At 43.8% G+C, this 9,329-nt stretch overlaps 1 long non-coding RNA gene and 1 pseudogene across 1 annotated transcript; one reads left to right on the top strand and one right to left on the bottom strand.

The window, feature by feature from the left end:
• Positions 1–13: 13 nt before the first annotated feature.
• LOC114690018 lies at positions 14–3,976 on the bottom strand. The gene is made up of 3 exons (XR_003734005.2): positions 3,873–3,976; positions 1,046–1,225; positions 14–299 (listed from the first exon to the last, which is right to left on the bottom strand). It is a non-coding gene; the product is annotated as an uncharacterized LOC114690018 (long non-coding RNA).
• Positions 3,977–6,656: 2,680 nt separating this feature from the next.
• On the top strand, positions 6,657–7,204 carry LOC114690017 (annotated as a pseudogene).
• The last annotated feature ends 2,125 nt before the right edge of the window (positions 7,205–9,329 follow it).

The following is a 9,329-nucleotide window of genomic DNA, read 5'->3' as shown; positions in this document are numbered from 1 at the left end:
CTCCAACCACGGCGCGCCCCGCCCAGGCACCTGCCCACCTGCCCGCCCGGCATGCCCCGCGCCAGACACGCCCCCTACACCAGCTCCTAGGGGTCACCCGGGACTGACTTGGAGAGTTGGGGTAAAGTCGGATACGTAACACCAAACTGGCTGCGCGCCCGGGCTTCACGCTTTCGTTCCAGCGCCGAGCACCACCACCACGTGCCAGGGCCCGGAAGAAGGCAGAGGAGGCCTTGTGCAGACTTACCCACAGATGCTGAAGTTAATCCGCTGGTGGTTCTGTCTACACCGCAGAAGATCTTCAAAAAAACAAACGAACAAACAAACTATCCAGGCTACCTGGAACAAATCAGCAGTGTGAATGTGTGTATCAGTGAAAGCAGCAATTCCTCCCTAATTCCTAGGGGAAATGGCTCGGAAGATATGACTTGGACAACGCCTACGAACAGATGACAAATTGGCTGAGGGGAATCAGATAGTTTTGTGTTTCGTGGATGCCTTGCTTCTAATCAGGCTGAAGCATTACTGAGGCTATGTAACAGAACCCATATGAGCTCATGGAATCTTCCAGGCTAGACAGAAGTTTGCTCACCTAGAACACTGGTTGCTGCGGAAATCTGGAAAACCTGTATTAAGATTAAACTGGCTCAGAAAAACACCGAGACTGAAAGTGTAGCTCAGTGAGAGGCTGCCCAGAACGTGCAAGACCTTGGGTTCAGTTCCCTGCTTCCCCAAAAGGGAAAGGAGGCCACAGAGAGAACTTGAGAAACACCCACTAAAAGGTCTCTCATACCTCCTCCTCCGCACTCCGTCCGGCACTTGCTGGAGAGTAAGAATGCTGATGGGAGAATCCACAAACTAACCAAATGACTAGTAACTAAGCAAAGGGTTATTCACAGACCACCATTCACACCCTCAGGGCACTCCTGCTTCACCGCCTCTGTGTCCTCGTCCTTGTGAGGATGCTTTTCAGCGTGCTTCTTGCGTAAAGGCGTAAGGCAGACCTTTGAGATCAATTGCTACTGCATTTGCCCGATGACCTTACCTCCCATGCTCTCCAGTGACGTCCTTATACATCTTTGGAGAGGTCAAACATCAGAACACAGGGCAGTCCATCGGCTGGAGTCAGGAGGATCTGGGAACTGCAACTCTTAACTATCATTTACCACCTGTGTGGCCTTGAACAAGTAGCTAATTAGCCGTTCTGATCCCTGGCTGTTTATTTCTGTAATGTAAAGCAAGCATAATGATTTCCACAAGTGACTATGGGAACTAAACATGACTAGATAGACAGGTCTGGAGTAAAGAGGGCACTTAGAATTTAGTGGAAGCTGTCCTTATTCTAACACCTCTGAAGCTTTTCCAAGCCACCCAGCACTGGCATGGGCAGCTGTTCTTTCCTCTATGCCCCAGGAGCACTTGTAAGCACATCTACATGCCTGGCTCACAATATTACCATACATGTTCAAGTCCGTGTCCTCTACATTGTGAGATCTTCACAAATAACATCTGGAAAACGGGATGCTTGGCAAACACTTATTGACTGAAGAAATGAATGAAAAACCTCATTCTATCTTCTGCAAGCCTAAAAATGAACAGCCAGTGAGCCGAATGGCCGTTCAGATGATGGTGACAAGACAGCAGGCAAGGCTTGTTTGTGTAGCTGAGTGACCATGCTCCTCTCCCATCCCTATTTGCTGTAGTCACTGAAATAAGAGTTTGGATAGTGGTGGTGCACGCCTTTAATCCCAGCACTTGGGAAGCAGAGCGAGGCGGATCTTTGTGAATTCGAGGCCAGCCTGGTCTATAGAGCGAGTTCCAGGAAAGGCACAAAGCTACACAGAGAAACCCTGTCTCGAGAAAAAAAAAAAAAAAAAAAAGAGTTTGGATAGAAAAATCATCTCTTTAACCTCACTCCATGGCCTAGGATCACCAGTGCCCTTAGAGCAGAGAGGGATAGGGTTGTTCTCTTGGGCAATGCTTTTGGGGACTTGCAAATTGTAAACACATACACACAGATATTTTAATGGACACATGAGCACACCTCTTACTTGAGATCTCACACTCAAGCTCCTAACATGATACAACCTTCTATGAATAACTGGCCCCAACAAGTGATTCTTTACCTCTCCTGTCTCAGATCCCAGTGTGTGGGGCTGCTCAGGTAAAAGTCTAGCTACCCTGGCAGGTCCCTCCTCTCAGATTCCTTGAACGCAGTAGATTCTTGCGCAGCAGTATTGCACTTCCCAGGAGGGCTGAGTGTTTGTTCCCTTGTCTCTCAGCACACTGACATCTAAAGTTCCAGAAGTACTCTAAGATTAGTGCAGTGTCCCCAACAGTTCACACAGAGGTCAAGGGATATTTGATTTTGTGACATTGTTCTTAAATGTGTATACATGTAGGTTCAGACATAACTCACAAGACTCATGACACTGACTCTAAAGCATTGAACACGAGACTGAATCCACAAAAAGCATCCGTGTCAAAAAGCTAACAAAATTACTGTTTCAAAGAGTCAAAAATGTTCAGCTCTGTGTAGCAATTTAACTTATTAGCATGTGTTAAATATGCTCTATTTCTTACCTTTATCTTCCACAGGGAATTTGGAATATGCTAGGAAATTTCTTAAAATATAAAAAAATTATTTTATTTTGAAAATGGAATTCATCACTGCTGTAATATATTCTAAAATTGTACTGATACTGATCAAATTCAACCATGTCTGATATTTTGCCAATTTTCGATCATATAAAAGCCTTCACTTTATGCACATTTGTTGATGGTGGAGGATGAAACATAATTTAATGATTATATAGCTAGCTACCTTTTTAATTTTTAAATACTTAAAGATGACATATGGGCTTCCGGGCCCTGAAAATCTTAGGGTTATGATTCACTCTAAGTGACCCAGGCAAAGGACACCAAGTTATCCCACAGGAAGCACAAATCTGTTCAAGATATTAAGAGGACAAGAACTTTCTGTTTCAAAACAAGGAAAACAAGCTTCCTGTCGATGTATGTGTGCTCGGTCTTTGTGTTCAGGTGATGCTGAAGGGCCGGCAGCAGATGAAAAACCCTGTGGCCCGGGCAGCCACCCAACACAAGGTTCTAAATGCAGAAGTCCGGCCTGAAGCAGGAGGAAGAAGTGGCTATCGCCGAGCAGCAGTGGCGCATGCCTCTAGCCAGCCTGGTCTACAGAGCAAGATTCAGGACAGACATCAAAACTACACAGAGAAACCCTGTCTCAAAAAAACAACAAATAAACAAAACAAAAAAAAGTGCCTATCAAGCCACAGGATTGACGTACATAGCTCTTACTTCAGAAAAACTTTCCCTGAGTGGAATTCCTGAGACCAAGCTGCCCCACACTAGAAAGAGGAAGCATTGACAGCCGATTACAGAGCCTGCTTTAAAGGAGACAGGCTGAACGGGAACATTTTCACTAGAGCCCGGTGTACCTCTGTGCCATTGTTGAAATAGTCATCTAGTATTCTAGGAGAATCCTACGTAAATGTCTTAAAACTAACCTTCTACCCCGCTGTTCGCAGGATTGCTGATTCATGCTTTATATTAGTCTACTATTCACTTGAAAAACATCAGAGAGCTATGTGCTGTTAAGGGAATAGGCAGTTCCACTCTCAAAGTAGATAAAGTTACAAATGGCTGTATGTGATGAGATTCTGGACCATTTCAGGGAAATGAGGAGAGAACAAAACGGTATCAACATGAAAACCGTAGATGCTTGGACAGCATCTAACTCATGGCACATAATAATTTGTATAATTGGATGTATTGGTATACACACTTCTTGGGAAGGGTCTTTCGATCACTAGTGCTTTTCTAACATGATGCTAAAGAAAGTAGGCACTTACCGAGACTAAATGTTGGTATTCTTCCTCAATTCTGTGCTCTGGGTGCCTTAACAGGGAGTTTTATGTGGATCACATATACAATAGTCACAAAGTCAGGATAGCAGTTGTCCTAGTTGAAAAATAGAAACATCCTAGTATATAAAACAGAAACATCCGAGAACCACTATTCTTATGAACCCACAGATACAAGCAGTCCTCTACCTCTGTTTCTTTTTCTCAGCACTGGGCTGTCAGCTCTCTCTTTCTCTTTAAACATTCCCCATCTCTTCAGGGTTTCAACAAGGTATCTCTACACTATTGCTTTATAGTTTATAAAATGCTTTTAAAACATAACATAGTGTCTGGAGGCAGAAGAACATGAGTTCAAATGCAGATTCCTGCATTCATCAGTCATATGGCCACAGGCAGATTATTTGATCTTTCTAAGATTTGATGTCTTCATCAGTGATGAGGGAATAATACCTACCCATAGGGTTTTTTTGGTTGGTTGGTTGGTTGGTGGTGTTGTTATTTGTTTGTTTTTTATTTGGAGACAGGGTTTTTTTTGTTTTTGTTTGTTTGTTTGTTTGTTTGTTTGTGTGTGTGTGTGTGTGTGTGTGTGTGTGTGTGTGTGTGTGTGTGTGTGTAGCCCTGTCTGTCCTGGAACTCACTCTGTAGACCAGGCAGCCCTGGAACTCAGAAATTCCCCTGCCTCTGCCTCCGAAGTACTGGGATTAAACTACCATGCCAGTCTTCCCATAGGGTTTTATGGGGTGTAAAGTAGGTAGATGGTGTCAAGTGCCTGGCATATCATTTCAATAAATGGTGTTAAGACAATTAGATGTCCATATGCAAAAGAATGCAGCTGGACTCTTTCGTCATACCACAAACAAAACGTCAGCCAAAATGGATCATAGACCTAATGGTCATAAAGCAGTTACAATCTTGTATAAGAACAAATCTTGACCTTGGTTTGGGCAACAGTGCTGTTTAGATAAGATACTTAAAACACAAGCACTAAGCCTGGAGTGATAGAGCAATCTAATCCCAGCACTCAGGAGGCAGAGGCAGATGGATCTCTGTGAGAGAATACAACAAACTTCATAGAAATTAAAAGCCTCTGTGTGTACTCAAAGGATGGACGGACACACACACACACACACACACACACACACACACACACACACACAAAGGGAAAACAACTCACAGGACTTGCGTCTAGAATGCGGAAGAACTCTCTACTTCAATAACAAAAGACAACCAATTTTTAAAGTAGTCAAAGTCTCTGAATAGACACATTTTCTGAGAGGATACACAACCATCCGGTAAACACATGAAAAGGTGACCGCACCATCTAGTCATCACAGGAAGCCAAGCCAAAACACAACAAGGAAGCCCCCTGGCCCCTGAGATTAGCTGTGGTAGAGAAACAGAACACATGCTACTGAAGGTGTGGCAGACTTGAGCCCCTCACACACTGCTTGTAAGAATATTAAATGGAAAAAGCACGTGGGAAACCAAAATGGCTGTTCCCCAATAGTTAAAAAATAGAAATACAGCTGGGCGGTGGTGGCGCATGCCTTTAATCCCAGCACTTGGGAGGCAGAGGCAGGCAGATCTCTGTGAGTTCGAGGCCAGCCTGGTCTCCAAAGTGAGTTCCAGGAAAGGCACAAAGCTACACAGAGAAACCCTGTCTCGGAAAAAAAAAAAAAAAAAAAAATAGAAATACATATGACCCTACAACTCTATTCTCAGATTTCTACCAAGAACAGAAAAACTATAAGCCCATTTTTTAAGTGCATAAATGTTCATAGTAGCTTTATTAATGATAGACAAAAAGTATAAATAGTACAATGGCCCATAAGTGGTGGACAAATAAAAGGTAATATATCCATGTGATAGAGTCTTATTCCATAATAGGAAGGGAACACTCATCCATGCACCATGGATGAACCTTGAAATCATAGTAAGAGAAAGAAGCCAGTAAGCAAATACAGGGATTTTTTTTTCTGAGAAACGCCTCTTGTGGCTTGCATTTTGCAAACCAGACTTTGGCCCAGCCTGTGACCAAGTTAGTAATGTGCTTTGAGGTCACTTAGAACCACGTGCTCATTGTGTTTACATACTGTGTGCTCAGCCTCATCAAAATCAACTGCCCTTTAAGAAAAGCTATGGAATCTATCTTATCACAATCTATACTCCCAACATAATTAACTCTTGCAAGCTTAGCTGACAGCATGGTTTTAATCTTATACCATGCTTCCCTTCATCGCCCATGCATATCCCTGACTAAAGACAGTAAGTATATGTGTGGGTAAGATGTAGTAACTAGACGGCAAAGAGTTGAAAACAACACCTCCTCCCCTTTAAAATGTTGAAAACAACATGTGAGCATGGGTTGAGAACATCTATGTGTGGCTTTGTGTGCTGTTCTGAGTCAAAGGGTCCGAAAAACAATTTCGTCTCTTGTGAGACTCCTACAAAAGACTAAGAGTTCCCCATTCATTGCCCATGCCACATTTGCTGTTCAGCAAATAGAGAGGACGGCCTCTTCAGAACTCTTCAGAACAAACGCATCAGGCTCACTCTTGGGCAAATGACACCATGCTTTAGTTTCTTTTGCTTTAGATGGCACTGCCGTAACAAAAGATTACATGTTTATGTCCATTTATGTGAATGTCCCAAATAGACAAATCCATGAACACAGAGTGGGTCAGTGGCTCCCTAGTAGAGCTGGGATGGAGGGAGTGGTAATGAGCACTAATGGGATGATTAAAATGTTGAATTAGCCTTTTGGCCACGGCAGCCATCTTCCAGTAACTCTCCAAAATGACGAACACAAAGGGAAAGAGGAGGGGGACCCACTATATGTTCTCCAGGCCTTTTAGGAAACATGGAGTTGTTCCTTTGGCCACTTACATGCGAATCTACAAGAAAGGTGATATTGTAGACATCAAGGGAATGGGCACTGTTCAAAAAGGAATGCCTCATAAGTGTTACCATGGCAAAACTGGAAGAGTCTACAATGTCACCCAGCATGCCGTGGGTATCATTGTAAACAATCAAGTTAAGGGCAAGATTCTTGCCAAGAGAATTAACGTGCGGATTGAGCACATCAAGCACTCTAAGAGCCGAGACAGCTTCCTTAAGTGGGTGAAGGAGAATGACCAGAAGAAAATGGAAGCCAAGGAGAAGGGCACCTAGGTTCAGCTGAAGCGCCAGCCCGCCCCACCCAGAGAAGCACACTTTGTGAGGACTAACGAACAGGAAGGAGCCTGAGCTGCTGGAGCCCATTCCATACGAATTCATGGCCTAATGTACAAAAAGAAATAAAAGACCTGGACTGTAAAGGGCTTTTCTTAAAAAAAAAAAAAAAAAAGTTAAATTAAATGGTGGTAATGGTTGTTTACATAACTACTAAGCATCACTAAATTGTATACTTTTATTGTAAGGAAGATCATTCTACTAGAATAGAGCCATTCTTGGTTTGGAGTTGTGTGTATTCATGGATGTACGCGCACGTGTATGCCATCGTGGTCAGGTGTCTTTATCCCTCTCTACCTTATTTTTTTGAGACAAAGTCTCTCACTGAACCTGGAGCTCACTGATTCAACTACACTGACTAGGGATCCCCCTGTCTCTCCCTCTGGGGATTGAACTCAGGTCTTCGTGCTTACGTAGGAAGCACTTTACCAAGTGAGCCAGCTCCCCAGTCTGTAATGCCACTTTTTAAGTGCTTGGCATAGTGACCACATTTCCTCAACCCATGAATAATTACTCTTGCATAATATAACAGGGGTCTATTCTTTCCTTTCCCTAAATGTGTCCAAGTCTAACCCCAACACTAGGATCCCAATGCAGCTACAGATGATCTTAAACCAAGCACCCACCATCTTAAGATTCTCCTCTCAGAATCCCCCACCCACAGTTAGCAGGCTGGATGTAGCCAAGGACAGCTATGAATTCGATTGAACTCAAAACGGTAAACATTTGCAGTTTGGCAGCAACTAATGTCCAGAGTTACTGGACACAGTTCTGGATCATGAACTCTATAGATGACAATGTCCTGTCTCAGTGTCAAGAGGTCGGACATGCCCGTAGGTGGACTACTTCCCTCTGGGTTTCCACTGCTTCTTTCTAACTTCTTCCTAACTCGCCTCCCTGAATAATAACAAAACAAAACCTATAACACTGTTTTGTCAATGGTGGTATTGTTTTTCTTCATCAAAAAGCCCCAAACCAAATAATGCTTTCCAAGCACACACAGGAGGAGGAACAGGTACCACTCCTCAGCCCCCAGCCATGTGGTTTGGGCAGCGAGAAGGGAAATAGGGTGATGGCCTCTAAAATAAAAATGTTATGTTTGTGTACAGGAAGGAGGGGTTCAAAAGCTCAGAAGTGAAGCCAGGTGTAGTGGCAGAGGCAGAGGCAGATGGATCACTGTGAGTTAGAGACCAACTCTCTATCTGCATACAGAGTTCCAGCCAGGACTACACAGAGATACTGTCTCAAAAAAACCAAGGGTGGTGGGAGGAGGTTTAACTACCCGCCTCTGGGTTTCTGAGGCTCTGGGGCCCTGTCCTAACAAGTTTCCAAGCTGCCCTCTTGATGGACCGTCACTGGTCCATGGTTCTTCCTGCCCTATTTCAAACTAGGTTAACAGTGGCTCGGGGGCATTTGTTCTGACTGTGCCACACCACATCCCGAAAGATTCTGGAAACTCTAAGTCCGACTGAGTGTTTACCCTGCTTATGATCTCATCGTCGCTGGGCCTGGTGGTGCGTGCTGACAAGCCCAGCACACAGGAGGCAGAGGCAAGAGGATCACAAGTTCCTGACCAGTCTCTGCTACAAGGAGACCTTGTCAAAAACAAACAAACAAAACTGGAACCCGGGAGCTGGATGACTCAGTAGTTAAAAGTATCTGCCACACGCCGGGCGGTGGTGGCGCACGCCTTTAATCCCAGCACTCGGGAGGCAGAGCCAGGCGGATCTCTGTGAGTTCGAGGCCAGCCTGGGCTACCAAGTGAGCTCCAGGAAAGGCGCAAAGCTACGCAGAGAAACCCTGTCTCGAAAAACCAAAAAAAAAAAAAAAAAAAAAAAGTATCTGCCACACAAGCCTGGGGACCTAGCAAATTAATGAGCTCCAGACTTAGTGAAAACCCCTGCCTTACAAGATGGCTCAGAGGTTAAGAGCACTGGCTGTTCTTCCAAAGGTCCTGAGTTCCCAGCAAACACATGGTGGCTCACAACCATCAATAATGAGATCTGGTGCCCTCTTCTGGCTTGCAGGCATACACACAGGCAGAACATTGTATATATAATAAATAAATCTTAAAAAAAAAAAAAAAACTTTAAAAAAACAAAACAAAAAAAAGAGTTTGCTTTAAAAAAAAAAAGAAAGAAAATAAGATGAGGAGGAGTAAATACCCAATATTCTTGTATAATATTAGAGGGACCAGCCTTAATATTATACATC

Source organism: Peromyscus leucopus, chromosome 15, assembly GCF_004664715.2.
Source record: "Peromyscus leucopus breed LL Stock chromosome 15, UCI_PerLeu_2.1, whole genome shotgun sequence".
Lineage (NCBI taxonomy): Eukaryota > Metazoa > Chordata > Mammalia > Rodentia > Cricetidae > Peromyscus > Peromyscus leucopus.
This window is presented reverse-complemented; position numbering and strand designations above follow the sequence as displayed.